The sequence below is a fragment of the Phacochoerus africanus genome, chromosome 11 (assembly GCF_016906955.1).
Source record: "Phacochoerus africanus isolate WHEZ1 chromosome 11, ROS_Pafr_v1, whole genome shotgun sequence".
Lineage (NCBI taxonomy): Eukaryota > Metazoa > Chordata > Mammalia > Artiodactyla > Suidae > Phacochoerus > Phacochoerus africanus.
The window spans coordinates 119,043,569-119,062,646 of NC_062554.1; the positions used below are offsets into that span (position 1 = coordinate 119,043,569).

The following is a 19,078-nucleotide window of genomic DNA, read 5'->3' on the forward strand; positions in this document are numbered from 1 at the left end:
CTATGCAGTCATTTCTTCCTAACTGCATGCACCAGGTCATTGATTCATTTAACATATATTTATTGATCACCTGCTCTAGGCCAGGTAACATTCTGGGTGCTGAGATTATAAACGGGAACGGAAATGGCAAGATTCCCAGGCTTGAGGAGCTCATTTTTTATGGGGGGCGGGGGAGGCAGGAGACAAGCAAAAAAAAAAAAAAGCGTGTAAAAATATGTTCTCTTTGGTGATGACCTGTGCTTCACAGAAAGGCTGGAAGAGAATGTCGGGGAGCAGGGGTGCTCCGAGTCATCACAGGGCTGAGGGACACCTGCCAGAGAAGGGGGTCCTGCAGCAAGGGTCCTCTCCTGTGGGGAGCGTTGGCCAGGCCGAGGGAGGGAAAGAGCCTTCCTATCAGAGGGACCCAAATGTGCAAAGTTTAGCTTATGTTCACTGTGCTCTGACTGTGACACCTCAGTGACAGCTGTCACAGCCTTCCCGAATTGGAGAGGTCTCCTTCGGCGTGGGAGCAGTCAAGGTCAACTTACGTGATTCAGTTTTCCATGCAGCCAGAGCACAACCAAACAGCAACAGTCCTTGGTTAACTAATAGGTGTTTGTAGAGAGAAACTGGGTCTCAATCGGAGCAGGTCTCAATCCTGACAATTTCAGGTCTTTCTATCTATAAATCATAAATCTCTTTTCCTTCTGGATATATCAGTTAAATGAGATATTTGATATAAGATGCCTGGTGCTATATCTTGCACATTGTAAATGCTTTAAATGGTCCCTCACCCTTTCTACTCCCCCCCCTCCTAAAATGCCACAAAGGAGGCAAAATATCAGAGGGTGTTGTTGCTTCTTAGGATGCGTGGATGGGGAGGAGAAGGAACGGGATAACTGATATTGACGGATATTTTCTGCACCAGACTGTGAGCGGCAGGAGAGTAGCCATCTCAAGCTTTGTAACTGTGTACAATGCCCAGCAGACAACCTGCCACACAGTAGGTGTTCAGTAAATGCTTAATGAAAGAGTAAACGGGAAAAAACAGAGCAGCACCAGGTGAGACCTGGGACTGTAATAGGCTCATTTCAGTGAGTCCTGATCGCCGCTCAGCCAGGATGAGCTGGTGACACCCACAGAGTGAGGCTGGACTGAGACCTAACACCTCACGAGCTGAGCTCTCTTGTTGTCCCACATGTATACGCCTCAATTGCCACCTGGTGTTTGGGGTGGTGAGTGAGTGGCAGCCCACAAAGGGAACTGGGGTGATTTTGCTGCATTTAGCTGTGTTGGCATTTAGATAAATCATCCCTTTCTGTAATTTTAAACTTTAGCTTGGTGTTCTCAGAGAAGATATCAATTATTAAACAAAGGAGAGCAACTCTGGCTTCAGATCAGATGGCAATTAGCATCACCTAGCACAGAGAAAAAAAATCCCTTCATGTGGTCCACGTGTCAGCCTGCGGAGCTCACGATTTGGCAATGATGATAGGTTCTGGCTGATAGTAACCCCAGATGTGCCTGGAACCCAGAAGGACTTGTTGAAATGATTTGGGCATTCACCATCTACTACAAGAGGAAAGGAAATTAAAAAGAGGAGAAACCGAGAGAAGAAAAGAAAATCGTGGTATAAGAACAGAGGGAATTCATGTGAACTCCTCATTTTCTATGTACCATGTATGGTACATATGTGATCTCATTTGAATTTTTACATCATGAGGTAGGTGCTACTCTCTCTGTTTTTCGCATGATTAACCAGGTTCAGAGCCATCGAGTAACTCACCTGAAGGTCCACAGCAGGTGGAGGAGCAGGAATGGAACCTGGATATGCCTCATACTCAGCTGCCCTTTCTCAGAAGGGGCCATGCGACCCCACAGGCAGCCGCAAAATATATCCCACGGGGTTCCTGGCCAGGGAGCCACAAGGCCCTCGATAGAGCATTAAGTGTGGGCGCCCCTTTGAACGTGAACCCTGGGGGAGGGGTGCATCTTCACACACTGCAGTGACATCAGAATTTATCTCCTCCCTGTAAGAAGAAAAAGATGTTTCTTTACAACAAACCAAGCAGAAGTCATGAGGTCCTCGAGCACTGTTTCTCAACTTTGTCTTCCCTGTGGTCCCGTCATTAGATTATACCCTACATCATATGTATAGAACGGGAGATCGAAATGTACTATATATTTGATATTCCCTTTCAGCACTAGAACTAGGTCTTGCCCCAAAAGACACTTAGTAAATATTTGTCGAATGAATATTCGTAAGATCTCTCATGGGAAATAAAAGATTATAACGGATCTACCTAAATAGGGTTCAAAAAGAGAAGCTTTCCAGCATTGATTTTTTTTCTGATTTCAAAAGTAAATCCTCCTCTTGGAATTCAGAAAGTGATGGGAGTTATTGACACTGGAATATGGGGAGAGGGGAGGTTTGAATTAATCAGAGAGCAAAACAAAATCTTTATTTACCCAAGAGTTCTTCTGCTCCTGCCAGATCCTCTTATCATGAACGGTTTTAACGGCTTAAAGATGATCCTCATAGAAATAAGGGGAAATGAGGTATAAAAAGATAAATAAAAAAGTGAGAAGGACACCATCAGAGAAGCATGTAGGATTCCCAGGTCACATTTCTAACTGGTCAAACAGTAATGGCAGAGAGAAAAGAGGAGAAGGCTGTAATGAAAAAGATCCCCAAATGACCAAGACAAAATTGAATTTATGAACAATGAAAGCCAGGAGAGTTGATAAAAGAAAATACTGCTACAAAGATTCCTATTAAGACATTTTTTAGGAGTTCCCATCGTGGCTCAGTGGTTAACAAATCCAACTAGATCTATGAGGTTGCAGGTTCAATCCCTGGCCTAGCTCAGTGGGTTAAGGATCCAGCATTGCCCTGAGCTGTGGTGTAGGTCACAGACGCAGCTCGGATCCTGCATTGCTGTGGCTCTGGTGTGGGCCAGTGGCTACAGCTCCAATTAGACCCCTAGCCTGGGAACCTCCATATGCCATGGGTGTGGCCCTTAAATCGACAAAAAGACCAAAAAAAAAAAAAAGACACCTTTACTCATCTAGAGAGACCACACACACACACACACACACACACACACACACACACACACACAGCTGATGAGAATGTTCTTGGGCCTTGGTAACCTTCCAACAATCACTGTTGCCAATTACAGTCCCTTTACTCCCAGACCACCTGCTTGATATGACACATGCCAGAGATTCCAGCTGAGCATCCCAGGACCATTGAAGTTCATGTTAACCAGGTGACTTCCGAGCCTGAGGGAAGAGCCAGCTCAAACATTTCACTTGGGATCATGCCAAAATGCAGCTGTCTAAATAACAGTCCCAAAACCAGCTCCAAGAAGATTATCCCTCTAGATAAGAAGAGTCATTTTTGCTGCCAGAATAAGGGCTGCATGTTCAGGTAAAATATTCAGGTAAGAGAGACTGTCAGTGGTAAAATCTAGATTTTCTTCCTCAGAAATTTTAAACCTTCTTAAGAACAAAGACCTAGAGACATCCTCTGACATATGACTCTCTGCCATTCTATAACTAACCCACCCTTATAAAATAGCTAGAATATACCCAACATTCACAATGTGACCAGAACAGTTATAAGTGTTTGCAAGTGTTAACTCATTTAGTCAATGCAAAAAAAATTCTATGAGGTGAGCTCTATCATCACACCACTTTACAGATGAGGATGACCATATCTTGGTCCTAGAAGGTTAACTTGTCCAAGGTCACTCAGTTCCAGAGCCCTCACTCTTACACACTACACGTACTATGTCTTAAATGAGGATCCCAGGAGAATCGTAGATTTTTATCTCACTTGCTCCCATTGGCACACAGTAACCCCTAAGTCTTTCCATTGGGGACATATGTGCATTCCTGGGGATTTATCCAATTCAGCAAATCCAGTGATCCCTTATTCAGCATGTGTTAGGTGAAAATCAGGGCTAGATGTAGGGGCAGGCTCCCCCTGGTGGTGGGATCAAGCTCTCCTCACTGCACTTCACTGCCAAGGAGAGGGTGTGCTGCAGTGGGACATTGCTTAGAGTGCTGGGGACCATAAGGCAAGGTGGGAGATTCTGTGCAATAAGCAAGTCAAATGCTCTTTCATGCCTTCCTGCTCTTTCCCCTTCTCATTTAGTCCCTGATTTTATTTACAGATCATGTCCTTATATTTTGTTAGTAGGATAAATTAAGCCTTTGACTTTCTACCACCCCCGTCCCCCAGTGCCTCAGGGATTAACTTAGGCCAGCGTCTGCTCCAGCCTGTATTTCCCTGGACCTTCTCTCTATTATACTCAATTTTCCTTGCCCTCTTACCTCCACACAGTGTGGTCAAGTCTTGGCTGTGGGCCTCAGAGAAAAGGATCAAGGAAGCCAGTTTTTAGTCGAGTCCCTGAGCATTTCTGTAAGCAAAGAAACTATGATTCACACAAATGAAGCCAGCTCACCAGGCTATGGATTTCACATGGGGGTTTGGCCAACACCTTGTTGTAATCAATAGTGTACTATTACCTGGCCATGTTCCCCATGCATTTCTACCTCAAAACCAGTAGGGCTAAACTGACGGGTTGACGATTCTGTCTTTCAGGATCCCACCCATGTCTATGTCCATCTTGGAGACATTCTGGAGATATAAGAATTGATGAACTATGGTCCTTCCAATCTTGTAGAACTTACAATCTTGTAGAGATACAGACAAAAACACAAGTATTCAGATACAAGGGAGTGGAGAACACACCATCTGTCTACTGGCAGCAGAGAGGAGGAAATGATGGCAACCAGAAGAGGCTCACAGGCCTTGAAGGATGGACAGGATCTTGACGGCAAGGGACCAATACATATTCTAGAGTGAGGGAACCACACAAGTACAGACAATGAAGCATGAAAAGGCAAGGGGTTTGAAAAATGTCAGTGATTGAAGCCTTAGATGTAGGAGCTCCATGAAAGAGGAGATTGAAGGCAACCCATAGAAAACCTTAAATGTCATAATAAAGGGCTTGGCTTTGTCCTTGAACAAGTAACCAGACATTATAGGTTTTGAGTATTTTCTGAAAACTTCCCAAACCTCTCCCTTGAACACTAGACTAGCAAATCCAGCTGCACAGCTTGGCACCTCTCCACTTGCAATTCCCATACACATCTCAAATCCTAACATATCCAAACCATACTCTCCATCTTCTCCCCACATCTGCTCTTCTTGCTGTTTTCCCCATTTTCCTGCTGCTAAAACCAAAAACCTAGGAGCCATTGTTTACTCTTGTCTTTCTCCCACACCCCACAGCCAATCCATCAGAAGATTCCAATAGCTAGACCTTGGAAATATATCCAGAATTCTACCACTTCCCACCACCTTGATCCAACCACCATGACCTTTTGCCTAGATTATGGCAAGAACTTCCTGTCTCCCACCCAGTCTCATCTCTACCTAGAAGCCAGAATGATCCTTAAAAAATGTAAGTCAGATCATGTCAGCCATTTCACTGCTAAAAACCCACCAGTAGTTTCCCCTTCAATTGGAGTAAAGGCCCAAGTCTTGACCTTGGCCTCTACATCCTATATGATCTGGCCCTACCTCAGTGAGCTACTCTCCTCCTATTCCCTCCCCCTGCATTACTCCCAGCAGGCTGATCTCATAGCTATTACTCACACACCAAGCATCTCTACCTCAGGACCTTTATACTTGCTATTCCTTTGACCTGAATTTCGAGATGGGAAGATTATCCTAGGTTATTCAGGTGGGTTCAATGTAATCAACAGACTCCTTATCAGAAGGAGGAAGAGGGGGATTTGATAGAGAGGAGGAGAAAGCCATGTGATAATGGAAGCAGAGACTACAATGATGTGGCCACAAGCCAAGGAATATGGGCAGCCACCAGAAGCTGAAAGAGGCAATGAACAAAGTCTCTCCTGGATCTTCCAGAAGGAACCAGCTCTGCTAGCACCTACATTTTAGCTCCATAAGACTCTTCTCAGACTTTTGTCTTCCATAACTGAGATAGTAAATGTGTGATGATCTAAGCCACTAAGTTTGAGTCACATGTTACAGCAGCAACAGGAAACTAATAAAACTGGGGATCCACCAATGCCTGTCACAAATGGAAAGAACACTGGACAAGGATTACTGAATCTTCATGAATCCTTTCACTCTTGAAATTCTAAGAAAGTGGAGGGGCTTTAAAAAATCCTTGCAGCCTCTTCTCCTTCTGGATCTTTCCATGGCAAGACGTTCAAGGTTGAGGCCAGTTCTGTCTGCCCAGCTTGGCCTCTTTTGTAGCAGGGGCTTTTAGGAAACACTATTTCTAGAACTGACATATGGAAATCTTATTTTTTAAGAGCATTAGCTTTCCTACTTTTTCTTTCTTTCTCTTTTCCTTGATGGGAGGAGGAGAAAGAGAAGGCTCGATGCCCTGAAGTAGAAATAATTACCTTCAGGACTTCACAACCGCATTCCCACTGCTTATGCCATTCTGATCAAAGTCAGTCATGAATTAAGAACAAACTATAGCCTTCTATTCACTATTTCTTTTTTAGAAAATCTTTCTGCCTCTCCTCTTTGAGGAAAAAAAAACTTTAAAATCTGAAGACTAGTACTAACCATAATGATACTGTTTCCCGTTTATATTCTCAAAGAGTTTTACCATCATTAGGCAGTTAATGCCTATGACACTTCTCTCTGTGAAGCAGTCAGTACTTTATTTCATTGCAGCGACAGGGGGTGCTGGGGGATTCAACGCTCAATCACAAACTTGTCACCCATCAGTCACAGAGCGAGGGCTGGAAACCAGGTCAACAGAATCTCTGATCTCTGTGACATATGTAGAACCGTGAGAGGCCAACAGCCTCCAAAAGAGATTGTGTAACCCCCCCCCAAAAAAAAAAAAAGCTCATCAATTAATACCAGGATTCAAATAGAGTGTTCCCATTCTTTAGGGGAGATAAGACTTGTGAATAATAACCAGAGCCCAGAAGACAATGTAAAAACCAAGGGCTATGCTGTGTGGCATAGACAGTAAGAGCTGTGGGAATTTGGAGAAAAAAAGATGTGATTGTGCAGAGTCTTTTTTTTTTTCTCCATGTTTCACACCAACTAGCATTCTCATAGCTCAGAGAGGCACTCTGTGTTTACACAGTTGTCGGAGCACACATATGGCCTACCTATAGACAAACAGCTACCACATCTGCAGCAGAAAAGACTGTATTAGACACTAGTGTGTTGGCTTCTGTGCTTCTGCTATAGGGACTGACCTGGATTTAAGAAATCTCCTACAGCCTGGTGATGGCGCTACTGCAAGACTTAGGTGGTCCAGCCTGGATCCTTGCTCTGAAGAGACCAGACAGAGAGGTGTGTGTAGGGCTTGAGGAGCTTATCATTTGCTGAACTGAGCTAATTCTTTTAAGCAGCTCAGTGTCTCACTTAAAGCCAACAGGTGATTTCAGGTGAGTTTTTTTTTCAAAAAACATAGATGAGTTAATCCAATGACTCCAGACTTTTGAGATTTCACAGACTAATTAAACTTCCCCTCCCATCCTCCCCAAATGTGAAGGACTTGGGATCTTTTTGTTTTGCCAAGTAAAGACATTTTTTTAAATGCTATCATCCTCTATTCTCATCCTTTTGTAAAAGAAAGAGCGCTTTAGTGCCACATAAAGTGGAAGAGCCTAATCCCAGAACTCTAGCAGAGAATTCATGTGGATCCAGGAATACTCACCACATTATCCGTATTTTCTCATCTCATTGCAAACTGGCAAAGGCTTTGCAATGTTCTGGCCCCAGCTGCAGACCTGTGTTTGGAAATCTCTGGGTTAAATGCTTTGTAAGATCTCAGATGGTTCTTCGTTTAGAGATCTTACTTGCCATTTTACCATTTTTTATGCACATTCAAGGAAAACCATGCCTCCTACCTATTTTGCTCCTTGAAGCCACAGAGACACGTAGACTGTGCCTGCAAAGGGTATCTTTGATGAAACAAATATTTTCATCCATCAACCTACCCCCTCATTCATTCATTCAACATTTATGTTGTACTACTAAATGCTAAAGACAATTTTAAAAAATGGAGAAGCAAAGAATTATCAAACCCTATGGACACATAAATCATGAAACAAGTTTCATTGTAGCATTATTTACAATAGCCAAGATATGAAAGTAACTAACATATCCATCAATAGATGAATGGATAAAGAAGATGTGAGATTAGATAGCCAGATATAATGGAATATCACTCCTCCATAAAAAAGGAATGACATCTTGCCATTTGCAACAAACCGGATGGACCTAGAGGGCTTTTTGCTAAGCGAAATAAGTTAGACAAAGAATAAATAACCTATTATCTCACTTATATGTGGAATCTAAAAAGAAAACAAAAGAGAAACAGATCCATAGATACAGAGAACAACAAACCAATGGTTTCCTGGAGTCGGGGGTGGGAGAGGGGGATGAGTGAAACGGGGAAGGAGATCAAGAGGTACAGACTTCCAATTATAAAATGAGTCACAGGCATGTAATGTACAGTATGAGAAATAGAGTAAAGAATATCAGAATAACCTTGTACAGTGACAGGCAGTAACTAAACTTACTGTGGAGAACATTTTACCATGTAAAAAATACTGAATCACCGTTTAACACCCGAAACTAATATAATACTGTAAGTCCATTACACTTGAATTAAAAGAAAAGAAAAAATTATGAAACAAAGAGACAAAGTTGCAAAATGCAACAAGACCCCCTGCCAATAGCAGGGGCAGGGCTCCTGCAGGTGCAGTCAGAGAGAAGAGGGTTGGGGGCATGGGGAAGGAGGGAGTCACGTGCCCATGCAGCTTCCACGAAAATCTCCATCTTCCGTGGTACACAGCCCAGTAACAATGCTGACAGCAGGCACCTCTTCAGATAAGGCAGACAGTGATACATCCCACTGTTCTAATTCTGGAACTGCTCTGCCACCTCATTAATATGTGAAAATGTGTTTAAAAGCTGCTGATAAACAGCTGCACAGAGGCAGAAATAGTGGCTCCCCTCACATTTGCAAGCTTTATTGGCTCTCGAACATGGCATGAGAAACGCAGCCTTGCCTGCATGTGTAAACTGGGTAATTTGCTGTAATACTCCATTTTATTGGTAGACATTTTGCCATATCATGTCTCCCCAACCACAGTTTAAGGACACTTGTGATTTACAGAGCCCTGGAAACTGCCTTTTCCTTAGAAAGAACTGCCATATCGTCTGGCATCGATGTTTTAACACTCCGATGTATCAATAAAACGGAAGCTTGACTCACTTCTATGCACCACACAATTTCTAATAACTGCATTTCTATTCACTCAGAGAGCATTCGATCAAGGAATTAGATACAAGTTATATAGAAATCGGTGCAAGCCCTGACTGAACCAATAGAAGGTGCATTTCTCAGGCAAGAGGAGGAAAATTTTATCCCAACTGAGGACCAGATCGGGAGTAAGAAAAGAGGCTTGTCTGAAATGTTACCGACAGAGCAGATTTTCATCTCTCCCGGGCACCACTCCCCAAGGCCAGGGGCCAAAGCCCCCATTTACCTTACCTTGGGGATGGCTCCGCTTCATATTTCTCTAGCGACACTTCCAGCTGGAGGAAACATCCCCAGTGACGCTGATTTCCAATTACCTCCTTTTGTCCCCCTGCCTCTCCCCTTCCTGGTGACAGATTGATGGCCTCCTCAAGTGCCTCCTAAATGCAGCGTGTGACAGGGGACAGCAACAATGAGCTCACTGAATTGATTGCCACCGTGTCCCTATTTAGACTCATCCTGTGGAGGTGATTCCCATCCGTGACCTCCCCTCAGCCGCCCCCACCCCACGGAGGAATTACAGCCATTTGGGGAACCTTCTCTTCTGGGTAAATATTAAAACTGTTTTCTGTTGGGTACCAGGTGGCAGCTGCTCCTTCCTTTCTGGGTTGGGGATTATGTATTTGTGTAATTTTTATATTGTGTTTGTTTTCTTGGCAGATGGCTTCCTTCTCATTATTGGGGTAGCGTGGTGGGGAGAGGAAGGGTGTAACTCTAGGGGCGTGTTCTGCTTGATAAAAGGCAGATAATAAAAAGGTGGCTTTTTTGTAAAACCCACAGAGAGCAAGACTATATAATTTAACTAAACGCAAACAGCCTTGGATCCTGCAATTATCCGAGCAATCTCCATCCGAGCAGTGCTTGGAGCAGGGTAACTTGGAGATGGGCTTTTCTTTCTAGAGGCATTTAGATGACTCTCCTGACACACACACACACACCCCTGGCTCCCTGGATCCCATCTCCACCCCACACAATGGAAGAATAAAAAAAAAAAAAAAAAAAAAAAAAAACGAGCTCTGGGTCAGGGCGTCCCCAAGTCCAGAAAATGAGAATGTTTCCTGGCAGTGCCAAGAGTAGGAGCCTTAAAACTGCAAATGCAGCATTAAGTAAAAGCCCTTGGAGGAGTTCCCCTTGTGGCTCAGCGGTAACGAACCTGATTAGTATCCATGAGGACGTGGGTTTGATCCCCGGCCTTGCTCTTGGGTTAAGAATCTGTCATTGCCATGAGCTATGGTGTAGGTTGCAGACGTGGCTCAGATCCTGCTTTGCTGTGGTTGTGGCGAAGGCCGGCAGCTACAGCTCTGATTCAACCCCAGGCCTGGGAACTTCCATATGCCATGGGTGTAGCCCTAAAAAAAGCCAAAAAAAAAAAAAACTTAAAGCCCTTGATATAAAACGTGACCCAGTTAGGCCACTACCAGGGCAAAGCATTCCAATAGCAATTACACAGATTGCAAAGGGGCGAAGGACCTTCTAAAACCAAGAAATGCTTCTGCCAGAAATAAGCGACCCTGAGGGTCAAATGAGGAGCTGTCAATGCAGAATATCACTTGCCATGACCTCCAGCGGGCACCCCCCCTTCCATTAGCTGCCACAAAGGCTGCCTGCCTGGGGGTCTCTTCAAGGAGCCTGGGCTCCCTCTTCTGAAAATCTCTATCATCTTTCCCATGAACAGGTTCCCCAACACTGCAATGATTCTAATGTGGGCCCCATATTTCCCTTACTAAGCCATTCATTCATTCATGGATTGGGGGGGGGGCATTTTCTATATACCAACTTGTCTCAACTTTTAAAGATACAAAAATGGATCAAATTCTAACAATAGGATGACCTACAAGGCAAGCTCTAGGCTAGAAATAATTTATGGATATTTCCTTACCAACAGTTTTCAAGTCTTCATGATGGGAAACTATTCCTTCACGTCTATTTTGAATACTGAGCTCTCATTAGGCATAGGCACTGCGCAAGGTGCTAGAAGCTTAAAGATGAGTAAATTGCCTTGCTCCTGTCCCTGAGAAGTCACAAGTCTAATGGGAGAAAATAGACATATGAATAAACACTTAAGCTAATGAGTAATATTCCCCATTATAGGAAACAGAGGAAAAGAGACTCAGCCCAGCTGAGACAGCAGTATAAGCCTGGGAATAAGATTCAGTGGTCCTGCAGTCAGAAAGAGAAAGAGAAACACTATATGACATCACTTATGCATGGAATCTAAAATATGACACAAATGCGCTTATCTGCAAAACAGAAACAGACTCACAGACATAGAGAACAGACTTGTGACTGCCAAGGGGGAGGTGGGTGGGAGATGGGAAGGAGAGGGTCTTTGGGATTGGCAGATACAAACTAGTAATAGGAAGGCTAAACAACAAAGTCCCACTGTATAGCACAGGGAACTGTATTCAGTATCCTGTAAATAAACCATAATGGAAAAGAATATGAGAAAGAATATATGTGTATAACTAAATCACTTTGCTTTACAGAAGAAATCAACACGTTATAAATCAACTATATTTTGAGAGTTCCCATCATGGCGCAGTGGAAATGAGTCCGAATAGGAACCATGAGGTTGCAGGTTTGATCCCTGGCCTCGCTCAGTGGGCTAAGGATCCAATGTTGCCATGAGCTGTGGTGTAGACTGCAGACACAGCTCAGATCCTGAGTTGCTATGGCTGCGGCATAGGCTGGCAGCTGTAGCTGCAATTCGACCCCTAGCCTGGGAACCTCCATGTGCCGCGGGTGAGGCCCTAAAAAGCAAAATGAATAAATAAATAAACTACATTGCAAAAAAATTAAAAAAAAAAAAAAAAGATTTAGTGGTCCTGCCTGGGTTGGCAGAACAGATACAATCACTTTAAACTAAGTAAACAGAAGGTAAGGGTCTAGACTCTGGGGCCAGACTAAATAGGTTCAAATTCTAGCTCCTCCACTTACTGTGTGGCATAGGGGAAATTACTTAAACTCTCTGTGCCTTCCTTTTCTCATCTGTGAAGTGAGGCTAATAAAGCCACATCTTTGAGTTGTTTTAAGGATTAAAGAAAACAGCAGATGTGAAGCACCCAACACAATGCTTTCCTGGCTTCATCGTTAGCTGTGCAGTGTTCTGCAAGTTATTTGAACTCTGTGCTTACTTTCTTCAAAATACCCACTTCATTGTATATTAAGAGAATTTATTGACTAACCACATGCAAACTCTTGAAACAATACCTAGCACAAAATCTTAGTTATTATTATTGATGTTTTTATTACTACACACACTCTCCCAATGTAACAATAAAAAAGCATTATGTTTTCAATTATGTTCTTATAGTCCAAGGAAAACACCATCAGCCTGAACATCAAAACTTTAATTAAGGGGATTTAGGAAAATTGACTAACCTCTCCGGTCCATGGTCTTTTCATCAATAAAGTTACCTCTTCCAGAACCTTCCAATCACCTCTTTCCCTGGTAGGCAGCATCAGGGGCCTTTGCAGCACATCACTGGCTCCTGGAGCAATAGCTACCCTGGGATATACTTGGTCCCTTCATCTCCCATCTCATCTGCGGGCTCTTGGAAAGCGAGTGCTTGTTTCCACCTATCTACCCCAAGGAAGGTCCTAGTTCATTTGTTCAATGAGCAAATCCAAGTTTTTCCCCAAGAAGTGTGGGGGCGCTGAGAAATTCAATGAACTTACCTCAAGTCACCAGTTTAGCCACTGGGGAATGTGAGCCTGGAAAGCACTCTCCTAGCTCTCCCTACAGTATGTTCCCCAGCACAGCAAAGTCGCCACTACAGGGCGACTGATAGATTGGAAGTGATCGTTTTCTTTGTAAATGATTTTATTTTAGGGACTTGGCATCAATTACCTTTAAATGGCAAGCCACTCCAGTACGTTTAAAAACTAATTTGATTTCTCAAATGTCAGTGTATCTGCAGCTTGTCGTTTGAATACCTGTTGCACCAAGCAAGCGCGGCTGGATCCCAACTCGAGGTACCCTCTGAGGTGCATTAGCTAGCAGGATGACAGCCACCATCTGGGGGGTGGGGGCTGGTTTGTTGTTGTTTGCAAGGAGAAGAAGCTGAAAAATTACATAAAGAAGTCACGACAGTGAGGCTCTGATTTGTTCTTAATTCATGGGTCTTCATCCAAATGCCCAGAGAAGTGGAAATAACATCTGACAGCCCCCAGGTCCAATTATTTCCACTCCAGGGCAAGGAAGTCTCCTTGTGATCCCAAATCATGATTGTAGAACAGGAAGGATGAAAAGGAAATAGTGACTCTCGTTTGGATTCCAAAATAAGCTCATAGAACTCAAAAGTCAAAGTCTATGATTTCTAAGAACCCAGTTTGAGGGAGCATAATAAACTAGCTAAAACTTTCTAGGCCAAAGATTGGCTGTACTGACCTAGGATCTGTCATCGCCTCTTCTGATAATGGAATTCCCTAGACAAATATATGGCATTAGCCACTTGGAAGGTGCTTACTGGAGAGGCTGTCCTCCAGACCAACGATAGCTGTGAAGAAGAGGGAATAAGTCTATCGGTGGAGCTTAGGTGAAAAGAGATACATTGGGAAGGGGTCCCCCCTCGATGGCCTCTGTGTATCTGCACACACGCAAATATCACACACACTCCCCAGCTTGGACCCTTCCTTTTGGAGAGCTCCCCTGCAAGAGTCAGTCCTTCTCCGCCTCAGAATCCTGTGAAAAGCAGGAAGCAACAAGCAGGGATTCTGTGACAGGAGTTGGGCAGGTGTAGATTAGATCATGTTCCTTTCAGATGCCACTGCTCCCTTGGGACCAGAATGCACCATGACCCTATTCCTTAAGACTTCATGCCCCCCCCACCGCAGCTTAACACTACTGTACACTCTGGCTCAAAAGTTTAAATTTGCTATCCTACACCCTAGCAACAAACTTAACCTTGATCTTAACCTACAAGAGGCAATACAACTTGAACATATTAGCCCCCAAATTATATAAATAGATGAAACTCCCACATTATTAAGGGATATCAAAGGCACTAAGTCCTTTGAATATATTTTTAAGTATAACAGTTCTCATGTTAGGCAGTTATGTCTGTTTTCATAGGTCTGTCTTCCTCACTGACTACTTAAAGTGTGAATACCATCTTGTTGGGAAAGCTGCACAATGCCTGACACTTCATTCCATTAATATTTGATAAATAAGTGAATAAATAAATGTATGGCCAAGGTCAATATGGCTGAAAGACCAGACTATCTGGACTCCAATCCCAGCTCCATCCTTACTTGCTGTGTGCCTTTGAACAAATTGCTTGATCTCTCTCTTGAATTTTCAGATTTCTTATAAAATGCTGCAATAATACTACATACTTCACAGAATGTATATCCCAGTGCCTGACACAAGGTACTCCATAAATATGTTATTACTATTGCAATTCAGAATGTCTGGTCATCATAGCTACCAAAAGTCTCCAAGCATTTAACTGGTTTAGTCTCCCACTCTAGTCAAGAAAACCCCATTTTGTAAGAGCAAAAATAAACCCATGGGACCTAATCAAACTGAAAAGCTTTTGCACAGCAAAGGGAACCCAAAAGAAAACAAAAATACAACTTACAGAATGGGAGAAAATAGTTTCAAATGATGCAACCGACAAGGGCTTAATCTCTAGAATATATAAACAACTTACATAACTCAACAGCAAAAAAGCCAATCAATCAATGGAAAAATGGGCAAAAGACCTGAATAGACATTTCTCCAAAGAAGATATACAGATGGCCAACAAACACATGAAAAAATGCTCAACATCGCTGGTTATAAGAGAAATGCAAATCAAAACTACCATGAGATACCACCTCACACCAGTCAGAATGGCCATCATTAATAAATCCACAAATAACAAGTGCTGGAGAGGTTGTGGAGAAAAGGGAACCCTCCTGCACTGTTGGTGGGAATGGAAACTGGTACAGCCACTATGGAGAACAGTTTGGAGATACCTTAGAAATCTATACATAGAACTTCCATATGACCCCGCAATCCCAATCTTGGGCATATATCCAGACAAAACTCTACTTAAAAGAGACACGTGCACCCACATGTTCATTGCAGCACTATTCACAATAGCCAGGACATGGAAACAACCCAAATGTCCATCAACAGATGATTGGATTCAGAAGAGGTGGTATATATACACAATGGAATACTACTCAGCCATAAACAAGAATGACATGATGCCATTTGCAGCAACATGGATGGAACTAGAGACTCTAATACTGAGTGAAATGAGTCAGAAAGACAAAGACAAATACCATATGATATCACTTATAACTGGAATCTAATATCCAGCACAAATGAACATCTCCACAGAAAAGAAAGTCATGGACTTGGAGAATAGACTTGTGGCTGCCCGACGGGAGAGGGAAGGAGTGGGAGGGATCGGGAGCTTGGGGTTATCAGATACAACTTAGAATAGATTTATAAGGAAATCCTGCTGAATAGCATTGAGAACTATGTCTAGATACTCATGTTGCAACAGAACAAAGCGTGGGGGGAAAATGTACACATGTAAGAATAACTTGATCCCCATGCTGTACAGCGGGATGAAAGAAAAAAAAAGAAAACCCCATTTTGTAAGCCTTCATTTCATGAGCTGAGACATGATTTCATGGGCTTCCAGAATATGGAAGCGTTCCAGGCACAGGTGGTGGTGAGCAGCTGTTTTCCATCTCCGCTGAGGACCAGCTGAGAGTCTTAAAGAGCCGTGTGAGTGATTTGGGTATAGAGTCCTAGGAATAGCTTCCTCATGTTTGAGAGTGTGAAACCCTAGGCTGAAACCTCAAGGGAAGCCATGGAATCCTCCTCTCTTGAGATTCTCAAAAAATGGGGTCCTTAATTAGCTCCAAGATAAAGACCAAGAAATATCTCACATTAAAAATAAGCAGTCTGCATGGGTCAGTCAAGTTTGAGTTAGATGACGGCTGACCTAGGTCCCGCAAAGGACCATTACCTAGAGATACATGTAAAAAGGAAGAAAGTGTGGGAAGCAGATTCCGCTACTGAGTGAGACTGCAATGAAAATGGTTTAATACGCTCCTAATCCTCACTCAAAATAACTTCAAATCTCATTAAGAAACCATTTCTGAAGGATCTGAACGGATGGTGCTTCATGAGAGCAGGCAATGTTGGAGGCCAGGTTACAGGCAACCTCAGGTAAGTACCTAACATCCTATTACATGCAGATCAGGCCATATGCAATTTCCAGCTTAAGATGGCAAATGGAAGAGGGGGAACGGCACTCCATTCCACGCTTTTGGCAGAAAAGTGTCAGAGAAACCCCCATCCATGGAGAGACCCAAATAACGCACCTATTATTCTTTTCAAGCACAGGAGTGGTTTGCATATTCCCTCTAGGGAAGCAAATACTCTGATTTGAGGGAAGAGGTGGATGCCATCTCTCGCTCTTCTTGGTTGCTCAGAGGAAGAGACCAAAGACAAAGGAGATTTCTAGGGCAAGAAAAAAAGTTAGCAGAGACACTGATCCTGAGCAACCTGAAGCCTGTGTTAGGGCTGAAAGAGGGGTGTGTATAGGTGACCGAGGAATCAAGGCTTGTTTGCCGTTTTATAGCCGTGTAAGGGGATTAGGCAGAAGGCAGGAATGCTGATATGTGATAAAGACACTTCAGTGGAATTTAACGGTTTATTCTCCTCCAAATTACTGAACATTAGGTTTAAATGTTTCTATATAAATATTAAATTGTATGTGTATAGCAGGATCGCAAATTCGCACATTACCACTCAGTTTTTTTAAAGAGAATGTAGCCTCTTGATTTCCTATAACTATTCTTCCTCCAAGCAAATACTTCATGAGGAGTGGGGGCAAAAAGAAACTCGCCAATTAACAGAATCTCAGTCTCTTCCCTTTAAACAGTGTCTTTTGGTAATTCCTTTTTTAAAAGAGAGATAATTCTGTTTCTCTCCTCTCCCCGCAAATGACTTATGGCAACGGGAAAGAAGGCCAATGGCTGATATGCTCAGCTCTTTTCTTAACAGGTGGCTGGTCTGGCCAAGCCCTGACCTGACACCTTCAGGGGCACAACTGGTCCCTTGAGGTCTTTTGGGACACTGTGCAATCATTTCCTGCCAAAGTCCATGTACGCCAGGCTGGAGGGAGCTGGAGGCTCTGCCTCAGACCACGGTCACCCCCAAGGCCAAGATGCTACATCTCCCAAGCCAAAGCCAGCTTCTCTGGAGCAATGGATGAGAAAAGGGGCCACACGCCCCAGTGTTCTCAGGCTTCCCATTCCTAGCAGTCTATTTCTAGCACAACCTGCTCTACCTCCTAAGTGTCCACCTTGTAAAGGAGGGAGAAAAGTATTTTCTTCTTACAGCTGCATTTGCCTTTTTTCACCAGAAGTGGTTTTAACCGTGGAAGCTGTCAACGGTCATGACCTTCAGCAACCCCACCACCACCCCCACCACTAAAAATGCTGATAAACAACGAAGAACTCTGAGTGACCCTGGCTCATCAGACCCTTACAGGGCCCAACTGAGGGTTCTTTCCTGACCAGTGAACAACGGGACTTGTTTTAACCCAACCATGCACAGATTAATGGACATATTCCGACTTTGCCAGAGTACAAGTTTTCAGTCATGAAATAGCATAAATACCACTGCCTCCTCCCTTTCTAGTGCACAAAACCCACTGACTTTCCCCCTTAGAAAATGTGTCCACTGCTGCATATATCCCTTTGTCTCGGAAGTAACAAAGCTTAGGACCAGCTTTGTTGATGCCATAGTCACTGGTTTTCCATAAATAATCCCAACAGGAGGAGAAAGTGAGGACACAGGTATCTGATGTCTTTGCCTTCCTCTTTGGTCCTCACTCTCCCCCTCTAAAGTGCTTCTTTTTATGAGGTAGGATTTCTCCTACGTCATTGTTTCAAGGGGCACTAAGCCACATGGCCTAACATTGATGGTAGATGGGATATAGGAAGAGAAACTGGCTTAGTCATAAGAACACCTATTGAGAAGTAATATTAAATTATTCTTCCCATTACATACCTGTATCAGGAGTGAAACATCTAGGAGTTCCCTGGCGCCACAGCAGGTTAAGGATCCAGCATTGTCACTGATGTGGCTTGGGTTGCTGCTGTGGCACAGGTTCAGTCCCTGGCCCAGGAACCTCTGTATGCTGTGGGCATGGCCAAACAAAATAAAAACCAAAAACCAAAAAACAAAAAAAGAATGAAAATCCCATACATTTGGCCAACAGGCACATGAAAGATGCTCAACATAACTAATTATTAGAAAAATGCAAATAATAACTATCATGAGGTACCACTGAAAACTAGTCAGAATGGCCATCCTTAAATGTTCTACAAATAATAAATGCTGGAGAGGGTGTGGAGAAACGGGAACCCTCTTACACTGTTGGTGGGAATGTAAACTGGTGCAGTCACTATGGAAAACAGTATGAAATTTCCTTAAAAAACTAAAGTTGTGATATGAACCAGCTATCTCACTCTTAGGGTACATCCAGAGAAAACTATAATTCAAAAAGATACATGTACCCCAATATTCATAGCAGCACTACTTATAATAGCCAAGACATGGAAATAACCTAAATGACCATCAACAGATGAATGGATAAACTTGCAGTACATATATACAATGGAATACTACTCAGCCATAAAAAAGAATAAAATAATGCCATCTACAATAATACGGATAGACCAAGAGATTATCATACTAAGTGAAGTCAGTCAAAGAGAAAGACAAATACCATATGTAA

At 43.1% G+C, this 19,078-nt stretch overlaps 1 long non-coding RNA gene across 1 annotated transcript; it reads right to left on the reverse strand.

Moving 5' to 3' along the window:
* Positions 1-2,453: 2,453 nt before the first annotated feature.
* Positions 2,454-9,672, reverse strand: LOC125110597 (uncharacterized). Its single transcript, XR_007130673.1, has 4 exons — positions 9,558-9,672; positions 7,713-7,785; positions 4,321-4,406; positions 2,454-2,514 (listed from the first exon to the last, which is right to left on the reverse strand). It is a non-coding gene; the product is annotated as an uncharacterized LOC125110597 (long non-coding RNA).
* Between the last annotated feature and the right edge of the window lie 9,406 nt (positions 9,673-19,078).